Below are 13340 nucleotides of genomic sequence, written 5' to 3' on the forward strand. Positions count from 1 at the left end.
GCAGGCTTGTGTCTCACTGAGAACTCCAGGCAGACCCCACCTAAGTGAAGAAGCAAGACAAAAGATGCGCAGGACAAAAAGAGGTGCTCCTCTCGGCTCCCATATACACGCTGGGGATTATGTTATCAGATGGTGGTCTCAGATACATCAAGAGGGTGGATGGAGCGGAGATGGTGATTTAAGACTCTTGAGAATAAGCAGAGGCTTCCCCCAAACCTTTCATGGTTCAAGTCAATGGTACACGCTCTTTCACAAGATCTGATCATCTTAGGGGAGCACACGGGGTACCTGGCCTGGGGAGAAGACTGCTGACCGTGCAGTCTGGACTCACCGTCTGTGGACTCCTTGACTTCAGTACCAGCCAGGTGGGTCCAACATGTCTCCATTCACAACCTAAAAACAATCCCCAAGTCTCGCCAAAGCATCTGCCTTACGCCATCTGCCCACTGCAAGAGATTGAGTGTTGTTCTGGGCCCCGGACACGTTCCCGATGGAGATGTGCCTCCTCAGCCTTCAGGCAGAGGAATAGATCTCACCTTCCTCGTGGAAGCTATGGCTTCTACCCTTGTCCTACATCTTTATTCAAAGGCTTTATTGGGAGAATGGTATGCATGTGCCTTGCTGTATGGTTCACAAAGCTATCTTCATGGTTATTATTTTACCCTCAGCGTCACAGGCATTACCCGACTCATCCAGAGTTGCTCAGATTAGTCAGAATGACTCCCCTCTAGGACACTTGCCCCTCAGTGTAGGGGCAGCACAGGCTCCACTCTGGGGAAAGCAGCAAGTCCCATGGAATATGTTTCTATTCATCCTCCGCGGTGCCTACGTGAAATCACGGGTTTTCCTCTGTTGCTGATGGTGTAACCCCCCAACAAAGGCCTCCTCTAATTTCAGTAATTGAATATGACCTGGCCAGCTGAGAGCACTGGGGAGGTCGGGTGGGAGGATATCTTCATAACCCCCGATAGTGTGTTTCGGAAAAGTTGGTTGCCATCTCAACATGCAACAGCAGCAGCAATGACCTCTACCAACCACGAATGCTGCAGCTTCCCTGGTGGCTCAGTGGTAAAGACGCCACCTGCCAACGCAGGAGACACAGGTTCAGTCCCTAGTCCGGGAAGATCCCACATGCTGCGGAGCGACTAAACCCATGTGCCGCAACTACTGAGCCTGTGCTCCAGAGCCCAAGAGCCACAACTGCGGAGCCCGTGTGCCGCAACTACTGAAACCCTCAAGCCCCAGAGCCTGGGTTCTGCAAAGAGAGGCCCCTGCCTCCCCCAACTAGAGAAAAGGCCGTGCAGCAATGAAGACCCAGCCAAAATGAAATCAAATTATCTTTTAAAAAATGACTGGTAGCATCCATTCCACAAATAACCTTAGAGTCCCTACTGCATTCTTCATAGGGCCGCGCAAGAGTCACCCTCCCGACTCCCTCCGGGACTCACAGTGGCAAGCCCCCAGCGGAGAGAACAGCCCCCATCCTGCCGCCAACACCGAAGCCTGCAGAGAGAGCCAGGAGGGTTGACTGTCACACCCCACCAAGGAAGCGGGAGAAGAGGAAACCCACAGACACCTTCCCAGCGTCGGCGGCCACAGAGCCCAGCTGCATCCTGCTGCCGTGTTAGCTGCTCAGCTGGGTCCCACTCTTCGCGACCCCAGGGACTGCAGCCCGCCGCACCCCTCTTTCCATGGGATTCTCCAGGCAAGAATACTGGAGTGGGTTGCCACGTCGTCCTCCAGGGGATCCTCCCGACCCAGGGATCGAAGTCTCACCTCCTGCATTGTAGAGAGATTCTTTATCGCCTGAGCCACCAGGGAAGCCCATTCTGCTGCCAGCAGTCTCATAAAGATGGGAACGCAGAGGCTGGTGCCCTGGCGTCGCCACCACCGCTCCCACACGGGAAGAGAGTCACCATCACAGGAAGGGTGGGAATGGAGCTGACAGCGTCAGGAAGGGAGGTAGGGAGGACACTCTCTCCCTCTGGCCTCCAGAGTGACCACAGGAAGCTCCACGGCCATCAGCGCCCTGTTTAACACCCACTGACTCAACCGACCTGGGTTTGAGCAAACTCTGGGCAACAGTGAAGGACAGGAGGGAAGCCTGGCGTGCTGCAGTCCACGGGGTTGCAGAGTCGGACCTGACTGAGCGCCTGACCAGCAACAGCAACGTAGCCTAGTTGGACAGGGAATGTTTAGTTCTTGTTAAGTCTGTTTATTTACTGGCTGTGCTGGGTCTTCGTGGCTACACTGGCTTTTCTTTAGTTGCAGCGAGTGGGGGCTACGCTCCAGCTGTGAGGCACAGGTTCTCATCATGGGACTTCTCTTGTTGCCGATGACAGACTCTAGAGAGCAGGCTTAGTTGCCCTGAGGCACGTGGAATCCAAGTTTCCGGACCAGGGATTGAGCCTGTGTCCCCTGCACTGGCAGGTGGATTCTTAACCACTGGACCATCAGGGAAGTCCTCAGAGGGAATGTTTTAAAGGAAAAGCATGACCCCTTCAAATTAGTCTTGCGTAGACATGGCCTGATGAATCAAAAGAAGAGAGAATACTCCTTGCCAAGCCCCCCACCACCCTGCCCACCCTGGAACGCCCTGCTAGTGGCTCTCAGAGCTAAATCCTGAAATGCAGAGCCCGCGGGCAGGCTCAGTAGCTGCTGTGTCCTGCGTGCCCTCCACACAGAACTCCATTTTTTCCATTTGTTGCCATTGTTTAAAATATGCAGGATTTCACTTTTTTAAAAATCTGGATTTCTGGCTTCTTTTAAATCATCATAAGACCTAGACTTGCAAGAGTAAGACTACCACACCCAAGTCAGTGTGTAGAAGTGGGGTGGGTGGCGGTTGATGCCCAGGACTGACGCCCTCGCCAGCCCTCTGGCCACCAGCTCTGTGCTGGCTTCACCGTGGGGGCACTGACTGGTCCCAGAAGACATGTGTGCTGGAGTCCAAGCTAGGGACAGTGCCAAACTTGCCTCCCTCCACCCTACCTGTGCTGGAGATTTCCAGGACAGAAAAATTTCCAGAATATAGAGACTCCATAAAGAAGGTTCTGCTCCTGTCCCCCTTCACCACCCTCCCTGCCACTCCCCAGCCCCCAAAAACCCAAGTTGCCCTCCAAGAGTCATATCTTTTGTGAAATCTGAAGAATGGAGGAAGCTTCAGGGCAGCTCGGGCTTCAGGATAACCCCTCTGTGGGCTGGAATGAGAGGTGGAGACCACAGACTCAACCAGAGTCAAAAAGAGTGTCTGGGGGGAGAAGAGAAGATGCCACCTTCCCCTCACCCTCCCACCCTCTGTCTCCCTCAATTGTGGGGAGGGCACTTATCATGGGCCACCAACCAGAGGGAGGCATGGCAGAACCTGTGGTCACTTCACCACGAAGTTTGGCCGCCAGGTTCCCAGTGGAAAGAACGTTTCCAAGGGACCTAGCCTCTGCCACGTGTGTTTGTGTGTGGTCCTGGGCCAGACCCTGGTGCGCGCAGGGCCACTGTTTTCTCATTTATCAATAAAGTGCTTAAGATGACTAAGTTTCAAATGGCTTTTAGCAGTGAACTATTCTTTTCAAATTGATTTCTCTACCAATCCCCAGTAAACAAAACAGACACAGAAGATGAGTGGCTATCTAAAGCTGGAGGTGAGAATGGGGAGTGAGTGCAAATGAGCAGGAGGGATATTTGGGGAGGATAGACGTGTTCCAAAATTAGATTGTGGTGACGGTTGTTCAACTCTGTGGAAATACAGTAACATTCACTGAATTGTATGTTTTAAACGAGTGAAATTTATACTGTGTAGCATATATCAATAAAACTTGTATACCTTAAACTTTATGTCAGTTATATTTCAGTAAAACCAGAAGAAAAAGTGGTTTAAAAAAAAGAGGATGAAAAGGTAACCTACAGATTGGGAGAAAATATTTGCAAATCACATATCTTACAAAGGACCTGTATCTGGGATATATATCATAAAAAACTCTCAAAACTCAACAGTAAAAAAGTAATTCAAGTAGAAAAAAACATGAACAGACATTTCACCAAAGAAGATATACAGATGGCAAATAAACACATTAAAAAGATGTTCGATATCATTATGGAAGTGCCAATTAATTCCACAATGAGATATGGTTAAAATAAAAAGTGATAACCCAAATGCTGACAATGATGTGGAGAAAGTGGATTATTCATTCACTCCTAGTGGGGATGTACATGGGTTTCCCTGGTGGCTCAGTGGTAAAGAATCCGCCTGCAATGCAGAAGACTCAGGAGATGCAGGTTTGATCCCCGGGTCAGGAAGATCATCTGGAGGAGGGCACGGCAACCCACTCCAGTATTCTTGCCTGGAGAATCCCATGGACAGAAGAGCCTGGCAGGCTACAGTCTATAGTATCGCAAAGAGTCACACATGACTGATATCCTAGAAGAGTATGGCAGATTCTTACAAAACTAAATATGCACTTTACCATACAACCATGGATTACTACTAAGCGATAAAAAGGAATAAACTATTGATTTATGCAATTCATTAAAGAGTTCTCAAGAGAATTATGCAAAGTAAAAAAAAAATAGATCAGATTATACAGTTTCCATTTATATATATTTGAAACTAAAAATTACATGGGAGTTCCCTGGTGATTCATTGGTTAAGAATCTACCTGCCAATGCAGGGGACATGGGCTCCATTCCTGGTCTGGGAAGTAATATCTCATATACCTCAGGGCAACTAAGCCTGTGCCCCACAGCTGAACCCAAGCGGCAATGTCGATCTCCTGTCGGGATACTGTGCTATAGACATACAAGTCTGTACCACTGAAGGAAATTTGGTAAAAAGTGTGTATAGTGTCTGTCTGTATCAGTTCTTACAACTGCATGTGAATCTACAATTATAAAGTCAAATTTTAAAAATCTTAATATATATGATCATAGCTAAACACAAATCAAGAAATGTAGTAAACACAAGAAAGGTATAAAAAATAAATGACTTAAACAACTTTATTATGGATATTCATCAATTTTTTTTATCACTTTTTGGATATGTGGATGTACCACTTTCATTTAGAAACATGAATTGGTTAGATAAAACACAAGCTGAGTTTCAGAGGTATTAACTGGGGCAAAGGGAAAGTGACCCCAGTGTTCAGCCTGGGACACTAACTCCCTCCTCCTTGAGGCCCACAGTCTTTTCCTTGAGAGTCTTTTATAAACCCAAGAGCACTTCCTGGTGGAATGGTGTGACAATCATCATGAACTCATGACAAGAGCTCCGGAATCTTGGAAGCCATGGGATCCCGAACACTTGGCTACAGTCCACAGTCTTCTCCCGCTGCTGTAAGTCTGCATGTTGAGTAAGGGTGGGAGCCTAGGTCTTGAGGGAGCCTTGTGGTGTCCCCTCAGGGTGGGCATCACTCTTTTCTGTACTAAGGTGAATCTTGGGTCCTGAACTATGTCCTTCCAAACTGTCACAGGGGATAAGGAAGGGGTCACCTGTGAATTTCCAGATGAGTGACTGGGATGCAGTAGAAATACAAATAGGTCTTGAGTTTTGGGGGAAAAGAGAACCAGAGGGGATGTGGGTAAGAGGAGAAGAAAATGAGTCTGGGAGAAGGGGGAGAGAGAGTAAAGCGCTTTCTACAGAGAACTCGCCCTTGAGAACCCTGGGCACATGCGGACACCACTCAGGGGGACACTATCCTCAGAGGCCAGGAAGCACTGGACTTCTGGAGGGAGCTGTCTCAGTCAGCTTCCAGGGCTGCTTCAGACGGGCCTGGGCCACTTTGCTCAGACTTTCGCCAGGCTCGATTGCCCGTGGTTTTACAGTGGTTCACAGGGCTTCCCAGGTGGCCAGGTGGCCAATGCAGGAGATGCCGGAGGTGGGGATTTGATCCCCGGGTCCAGAAGATCCCCTGGAAAAGGAAATGGACTCCTCCACTCCAGTATTCTTGTCTGGAAAACTCCATGGACAGAGGAGCCTGGTGGGCTAAAGCCCATGGGTTTGCAAAGAATGAAACGCAACTGAGCACGCACACACAGGCAGAGCTGATAACATAAGCAGGTGAGGCGGCCCAGTTCAACCCTAATGGAAATGCGACTGAGGCTTCAGTGGTGGCTGCCACAAGCCCTTCTTCCCTGAACACTGGTCAGACACGAGGTTTTTTCAGTATTTATTCATTTATTTATTTGGCTATACTGGGTCTTAGTTGGGATCTAGTTCCCTGACAAGATGGAACTCGAGGCCCCTGCATTGGGAGCGTGGAGTCTTAGTCAATGGACCATCAGGGAAGTCCTAGATACAAGTTCTAATCCCAAGTCCAAAGAGCTCTAGGCACCGTCAAGGGGCAAACCTGAGACAAATTACATCATTTCTTCCTCACCTGTAAATAGGCGAGTTATACAGTTTACCTCATGCCTCACTGTAAGTACTGAATGAGGTAATTCCCAATCACTAAAAAAATCTGGTTTACTAAGCAGTCAATAAATGTTAGCTACAGTTATTGCTATTTTAAATATTATTTGGTCTCACAATAAGCAAGGTAAGCAGAAAGAAGTGGCCTGGTCAAAGTCAAGTTGGTTTCTTTCCTTTTTTTTTTTTTTTTTTTTTGGTGCCCAGAAAAGACAGGGCCCCTCTGAGCTCCTCACTGCCGCCTCGGAGTCCGCCCCAAGCCAACAGGACTCAGCAAAGAAAAGCGTGCACATGGAAGGGAAGGCAGGTGTGTGTGCTCATTCGCCCCCCTCTAACCCCTGTCTCTGAATGAAGATGACAGATCGCCATGGCTCCAGCATCAGTTCTTCCCTGAACTCTCCAGTGTGGGTCTGTCGGGTGGGGGAAAGGGTGTCCAGGGTGGGGAGACAGGAGGCCACTCTCTTGTTCACTTTTGTAGTTATTAAAGACATCAATAACCAGATAATTTCACATTTATCTCCATAGAGGTGTCCCCCAAGCAGAAAGAGGCCCAGGAGCACAGGATTTCCCTGGCAAAGAAAGGTGATTATTTACTCAATTCCTACCCTCCTTTATGAGGCTTCTGAGGTGGTTTAGTGGGTACAGAATTCACCAGCAATGCAGGAGACACAGGAGATGTGGGTTCGATCCCTGAGTCGGGAAGATCCCCTGGAGGAGGGCAAGGCAACCCACTCCAGTATTCTTGCCTGGAGAATCCCATGGTCAGAGGAGCCTAGCAGGCTACAGCTCATGGGATCACAAAGAGTCGAACCCAACTGAAACAACCGAGCACGCACGCACGCACCCTCCTTCACAGACGAGTGCAAAGCGGGTGACGGTCGCTCTTATTCTGCAGATACCGCATGCAAAGACCTCAAGGTGAGCAAAGAGAAAAGGAAAGAGCCAAGTATTTCCCAGGCGGGTCCCCCACCCTGAGCACACAGGGTCCTTCCTCTCTCCAGCAGCTGCCCGGAACGGGAGCCCTCTGGCCTCCAGTCCTGCCCCTCTGGAGGCTGGTCCTGAGCAGAGAACCAGAAAGATGAGAGGCCGCAAGAGGAAGAAACTAACGGGTGTCAGGGCAGGTATGTGTGCTCGGCTTCCCTAGCCCTGCACAAGGCGTCAGCTACCGCTGAGTAACCCGTCATCCGGCCCTCATGGTGGATCTTGGGTGGCAGGATCCAGTCTTCAGGGTGAGCTAAAAGGACGGATTCAGGACCTCCCAGGTGGGTTAGGTCCTCACTCACACGTCTTGTTCCTGCAGCAGCCCGCAAGAGCAGCTCCCTGGCCTCCCACCCCAGCTCCTCAGATGCTGTCTCCGAGTTGAAGTCCTGGAGTAAGAGGGAGCAGAGGAGGAACATATGGACTGTCAATCACATCGAGGGAACAAAACTCAGGATGAACAAGAGGAGAAGACCTAGCTATCGTCCAGAAGACCAAGAAGCCTTCTACCGACTTCTGGGTGTGTGTTCTGAGCCAGTAGAGGGTCAGGTCTCTTCCACACCAAGGATGCCAGGGGCTCAGGGATCATGGCCGAGCCCCCCCTGGGGCTTGGAGCTGTGAGGTGTCCCAGTGGTGCAGAGACAGACCACCAGGCTTTCATGTTCTGGTTCTGCTGTGGTGTTGATGGGTGTTCCTCTGAGACAAGTTCTTGGAGGGAGAAGGGAAAAAGAGACTCATGGCTATGCTCAATGATCAAGACATTTTAGGACAAATCAAGGGGGGAAATGCCCTGCCCATATTTATTCCATCCAGTTAAGGTTTCAGAGATCAGTGATGAAAGGACCAACTAGATTTTGCTGTCTTGATGGTCAAAGTGGGAGAAGGCCCAGAATAATTACAAAAGTAAGTAATTTGCCAGTGACAAATGCAGAGAAGGAAAATTCTGGAAAGGTAATGACACCTGAATATTCATTGGCAGGACTGATGCTGAAGCTCCAGTACGTTGGCCACCTGATGCAAAGAGTTGACTCAGAAAAGATCAACAACATCAATGACACCTAGGGGCTTCCCAGGTGGCACTAGTGGTAAAGAACCTATCTGCCAATGCAGGAGGCATAAGAGATTCAGGTTCAAACCCTGGGTTGGGAAGATCCCCTGGAGGAGGGCATGGCAACCCACTCCAGTACTCTTGCCTGGAGAATCCCATGGACAGAGGAGCCTGGCGGGCTAGTCCATAGCGTTGCAAAGAGTTGGACAGAACTGAAGGGACACAGCACAATGGCACCTAGAGGTGGGCTGTGGACAAGAGTGGGAGCTTTGCGGCACAGATGCTCAGGGAAGGTCTGCAGAGGTGACGTCACGACCTGAGGCAGGCCCCAGTGCGGCAGGTCGGGGATGAGGCAGAAATGACACTGTCCACTAGTTGCATGCAGTTACTCAGGTTTAACACTGAATATTTAATTTAAACTTCTGAAACTCAGTTCCTGGTTCTCACCAGCCACATTGCATATGCTCAGTAGCCACATATGGCTAACACTACCTTTTTTTTTTTTTTTTTGCTTCACTGGGTGTTCACTGCTGCATTCAGGCTTTTTGCAGTTTCTGTGAGCAGGCTTCTCACTGCGGGGGCTTCTCTTGTTGCAGAGCACAGGCCCGGTGCCCAGGCTTCAGTAGTTGCAGCACATGGGCTTAGTTGCCTCACGGCATGTGGAATCCGCCCTCCCAGACCAGGGGTCAGACTCATGTCCCCTGCATCGGCAGGCAGATTCCTATCCGCTACACCACCAGGGAAGTCCTAACAGCCACCACGCTGGATAGAAAGATCTAGACCATTTTCATCATCACAGAGCTGGGAGCCAGGCTTTCGGCTGCTCCCTGTGTCAGGGAGGGCAAAATGATCCATGATCCCTCCATTCTCCCATCTGCGCAAATGTCATTGTCCAGGGTAAGGAGTGAAGATCAAGGAGGATCTGATATTCTCAGGTCACCACTGGAAAATGGTGACCTCCAAGGGACGACAACTGTAGCCCCCCTATGAGCCTTCTGGGGGCAGGTGAGGCCAGGTTATTATCTGCAGGAAGTGGCAGAACCCAGGAGAAACAGGGCAGGATGCCCAGCACCCCCCACCCCAGCTTGGGGGTGGGTATGAACGCCCCACCACCCAAAAGGGGTGCTTGGCCATCAGATGGGGCAGGACAGCCTTGCACAGTGTGATGAAGTGACAAGGAATGTGGTGCGCAGAGGCCCAAGGCCACATCCAAGCTTTGGCTCCAGGAATACTATGTTAAAACTTTGAGAACCAGGTTCGTGTCTCTTCATGTAGCACACTTATCAACTCCCATGTGTTGCAGATTAAAGAACAGCAAACTCCGAGGCTGAGACCCAGTCTCCCTGTGTCAATGGAAAAAACAGCTTTGTCACTCTTGTTAAAGCTCTGAGCCTCCCAGTGGGGAAGAGAGTTGCCTGCAGTCCCTGAAACAGAGGAAGGGGGAGAGGTTTCCTGCCCTCCTCCTCCCTGTGAGCTGAAATCCCACAGCCCCAGACTCGGTGCTCCCAGGCCCTCACGAGATCTCCCTTCCTTGGCAGAGGATCCCGTTATCCAGAGCTTCTTGGAAGCTGACATTTTCCTGAAGGTGTCTGACAAGGTACTCACAGCACTAACATGAGGAGGGACTGCAGGGTCACCACCCCATGGGGGCAGGGACAGAGGACAAGGCGTCAGACTGGGCAGAAGCCCTGGAGAGACCCACCCCTGGTGCCAGCAAGGAGGGCAGGACAAACGCAGTGCCCTGCACCGGCGCTGAGCATCTCCTCCCGGCCTCCCGTTGTTGCCTCGTCTCCACGTGTCACAGGGCCAGGAGCCCTCAGCAAGGCCCCCCTGGGAGGCTCTCCCACCTGGACGGGGGCGGGGCACACGGCGCACTCAGAGCGCCCTCCTGCCGCCCAGCCCTGGCCCCCGCCCCACCGCTCTGTCTTCACGCAGTACCTGCTGTCCATGGTGGTGGAGTACTTCGGCCGCGTGGGGCTGCCCGGTCACCTCTACAACAGGATCCACTTCTTCCTGGCCCTGTGAGCATTGCCCGGGGGCCCCCAGTGGTGGTCCAAGGCCTTCAAGGGGTCACAGGGTCAGAGGAGGGGGAGGCAACCAGTCAGATCCCGGGGTAAGGGATGCAGCCAGGAGACACCGAGCGCTGCCCGAAGACCAACTGACCCCAGGTGGGATGCCCCCGGGGAACGACGGCAGGCAGAGCTGCGCCCTGGGCCAGACAGGCGTAGTGCCGAGTGGTCTGCATCCAGGTGCCCCAGCCGACGCGGCTCCCCTGGACCCAGGCCTGGGTACTCTGTCCTGGACACTGGCTCCTGCGGGGTGACCTCGGCAGCCTCCCCACTGCCCTCCTTGCCCTGAGGCTGGGGGTCCTCGCGGGGCCAAGTCCAGCCTGCCCTCTTTCCTGGTGGTAGCTACATTGCCTCTGACATGGAGGAAGACAACCCCATGTCCAAGAGGAGCATCTTCCAGTTCCTGCTGGGCAGGGAGCACTGGCCAGACCTCTACAAGGAGTTCCTCAAGTTGAAGGTGGAATTCTTCCATGCAATGGGGCACCGAGCCTGGGTCACCCCCGAGCTGTGCGAGGAGGTCTGTCTGGGATGAGGGCTGGGGGCCACACCCCAGAGGTGGGGGTGGGGGTACTGGGCCCTTCTTCGGGGGGCTTACCCTGCTGTGCTTCCCTTTTAGATCCAGGCTCAGAACCCACATCACTGGGTCTGGAGTCGGGCACGCCAGTGCGCCCCCTAGGTTCCCACGGAAACGGAGTGGGGAGTGCAGCTGGTCCAAGTGAGTACCAGGCTTCCCGGTGGGGACAACGCCACCCCCCACGCCCTTGCAGTCACCTCCCGGGCTGGTGGGCACAGGGAGGAAGTGCCACTGCGTCCCTGGCTGCATGATTAGCCTAGTAAGCGCTCTGAGAACTCCCAGGGTACAGAAAGTAATTACTGTGTTTATATTAAAATTCTCCCAACGGATTCCATTACAGAATCATGAACTATGCTGTACAAGGTCCCAATTTGCATATCAATCTTTTTTTTTTTAGGAAAACTCTTGAAAATGCTGATCTAAGTCATGAAAACGTCTGCAGGGTTTTGATCTGAGTTGAAATTTTTAAATATAAATACATGAAAAACACTGAGGTCATCCTTTCTGGAAAGGAGCTATTACCCTGGTGGCTCTTGGGGAAAAAAAAAAAGAGAGAAAGATTAATTCCAGCATGTCATCAAAAGTTCTGTGTGCTGTGCTCCCTGGGCTGGGTCCCTGAAGGATGTGGCAGGGTCTAGCCTCACAAGGATGGAAGGAGCTCCTAGAGCTCTCTGGTCTCTGAACAAATAAGCTCACTGGAAAATAAAGCAGCACACATGTGGAGCTGACAGAGGACAGGTGCGGAGACTCAGCGCCTGACAAGCATCACACTCCTCAGTATTTGTTTCCTTTGCCTTCAATTTCGTTTTTATGTGTGGATTTACTTTAAGTGAAGGGAGACCTTCCATGAAAGGCATGAGGAACCCTCCGCCTGGGCTGGAACAATCGTGTGAGCTGAGCTCCTCTGTCTCACTGCAGGGCAGGATGGGGCACACTCTGATCCCAGGAGAAAAAAAAAAGGAGAGACAAAAAGGAGAGACGAGAGCAGGGCAGGTGTGTTCTGAGATAAATCGAGTTTGGTATCAAGTCCCATTCAGCCTCAGTGTTTTATCTGACAACCAAGAATATGTCAGGACCCATACTCCTACCGTACATATCAGGAGTCTCAAATTCCAAAGAAAACAGCATTTTTACCACAATACTAAAAAAAAGAACAGCAGTCACTGGGGCCCCTCTTGGATCTGGCCATCATAAAAACAACGAGGGTGACGCTGATTCTCCCAGAGGCAGTCCTCTGTGCACTTGGAGCTGCGGTCCTGACAGCCTCCTCACTAGGGGACCTGCCACCCACCCACCACTCTCTCTCTCCTCCCCCCGGGGGGCCTCCTCCCCAGGCCCCGGGCAGCCTCAGACAGACAGAAATCACTGGATGGGCCTCCAGCTCTCCACAGGCCTACGGAGCATTGTGAACTGAACCTGCGGGGCCAAACCAGCCAGTGGTGCGATGGCCCCTGGCCTCCCAGTGGGTGTCGGCCAACAAGGCCCTGATCCCGAGGGCCCTGGAAGGGCCGCACAGTAACACGAAGGGGCCCCCAAGGGAGCCGAGACCGGAGCAGGCGCCTCCACGGAGACCGAGGGCGGGCAGAGGGAGAAGGGCCAGAAAGTGCAGCAGGAGGCCTGCACCGCCAGGAAGAACCTGAAGAGCCCAAAGAAACAAGCAGGTGACGAGGAAAAGAGGTGGAGGTGGCAGGAGAGAAACACAGGAGCAAAGAGGCGGACAAGCGAGGACACCCGAAGCCACCTGCCGGAGAGCGGCCTTACCCGGCGAGACGGGACACTCCAGCTGAAGGACGGAGGGCAGATGCGGAGCGAACGGGCGGGTGGATCCGAGGCTGACACAGAGCGGGAACAGAAGGGGGTCTCAGCGGTGAAGAGCCCTTCTGCCAATGCAGGAGACAAGGGCTCAGTACCTGGGTCGGGAAGATTCCCCTGGAGAAGGAAATGGCAGCCCACTGAAGTATTCTTGCCAGGGAAACCCTATGGACGAGGAGCCTGGCGGGCTACAGTCCATGGGGCTGCAAAGAGTCAGACATGACTGAGCAACTCTCACTTTCTCTCATATGTGTAGCCCCTTTAGGTACAAAGTTTCATTACTGAGCAGCTTCTTCACAGCATTATTGGGTAACTGCCAGACAGAAACTGTCGAGCTCGTCATCTTTCTTTCCCATGAAAATATCTAATTTTGCCAAGAAATTTCTGCTAAGGTTCCCAGGAACCTCACAGTCAAGTGTTAGAACAGTTGGTCTTGTAAAAAGCCAACTCCTTTCAGGAAGC

General features: G+C 51.9%; 1 long non-coding RNA gene across 1 annotated transcript; it reads right to left on the reverse strand.

Annotated features, from left to right (window-relative positions):
* Positions 1–8829: 8829 nt before the first annotated feature.
* Positions 8830–12953, reverse strand: LOC133065637 (uncharacterized). Its single transcript, XR_009694921.1, has 3 exons — positions 12828–12953; positions 10362–10483; positions 8830–9766 (listed from the first exon to the last, which is right to left on the reverse strand). It is a non-coding gene; the product is annotated as an uncharacterized LOC133065637 (long non-coding RNA).
* Between the last annotated feature and the right edge of the window lie 387 nt (positions 12954–13340).

Source organism: Dama dama, chromosome 11, assembly GCF_033118175.1.
Source record: "Dama dama isolate Ldn47 chromosome 11, ASM3311817v1, whole genome shotgun sequence".
Taxonomy (NCBI): Eukaryota; Metazoa; Chordata; class Mammalia; order Artiodactyla; family Cervidae; genus Dama; species Dama dama.